Source organism: Octopus bimaculoides, chromosome 1 (genome assembly GCF_001194135.2).
Source record: "Octopus bimaculoides isolate UCB-OBI-ISO-001 chromosome 1, ASM119413v2, whole genome shotgun sequence".
NCBI lineage: Eukaryota > Metazoa > Mollusca > Cephalopoda > Octopoda > Octopodidae > Octopus > Octopus bimaculoides.
Genome location: NC_068981.1, coordinates 113,456,607 through 113,457,495, shown reverse-complemented (window position 1 = coordinate 113,457,495; position 889 = coordinate 113,456,607). Strand labels below are relative to the sequence as shown.

The window sequence follows — 889 nt, the reverse complement described above, 5'->3', positions numbered from 1 at the left end:
GTACTCTTTCACCACAACTTTCTTTCATTCTTACTTCCTGTTTCTGTTGTGCCTGTAATTCGAAGGGTCAGCCTTGTCACACTGTGTCACGCTGAATATCCCCGAGAACTACGTCAAGGGTACACGTGTCTGTGGAGTGCTCAGCCACTTGCACGTTAATTTCACGAGCAGGTTGTTCCGTTGATCGGATCAACTGGAACCCTCGACGTCGTAAGCTACGGAGTGCCAACAACAAATATATGATTGAATGCCACGCATCCTCTTCCAAGTAAGTTTTATCTTAATAATTCTGATGTGCACTCTATACGATCTTTTTACTCTTTCTCTCTTTCTCTCTTATTCTTTTACCTTCTCTTCTCACACTATTCTATCCTATTACTCTGTCACTCTCTCTCCCTCACTCCAGCTCCTTGCTCACGTGGCTCCCACGTGACCATCGGCCATCTTTGTTTCTTCTCCTAACTTGTGTTTCTTTCTTTCTCTCCGTCGGAGCTGGAACAAGGAAGACGTGTTCTTGTCTGTCTCCTGTACAAGCTTGATTTACATGTTCACCACCACAACTTCGTTTAGGCTTAGCAGCTCTTCCTGTTTGTTTCCACTGTACTGTTTGTGTTACCAATTTTGACCCTCCACAAAATCCCAAATTTTATTTAATTTGTTTTGCGGGAGCAACTGCTTTATCGAAAGCGTATATTGTTGTTAAATGCTCGAAATACGAGAGTAGAAAACAGCCAACAACTGATGAAGGGTCGCTCTTTATGTTATCTGTCTTGTTTTCCATTTGTGTCTTTCGTTCGAAAAAATAGTTCATATTCCATGTACTCGTATTTCGTATTTTTGTTGCACACGTTTCGTGACGTCCTGTGCCCACATATGTATATATATATAT

The 889-nt window shown here is 41.7% G+C and overlaps 1 protein-coding gene across 2 annotated transcripts in view; it reads left to right on the top strand.

Annotated features, from left to right (window-relative positions):
• Nucleotides 1-889, top strand: part of LOC106879964 (interstitial collagenase) — a 135,238-nt gene that overhangs the window by 71,703 nt on the left and 62,646 nt on the right. The window lies entirely within an intron of this gene.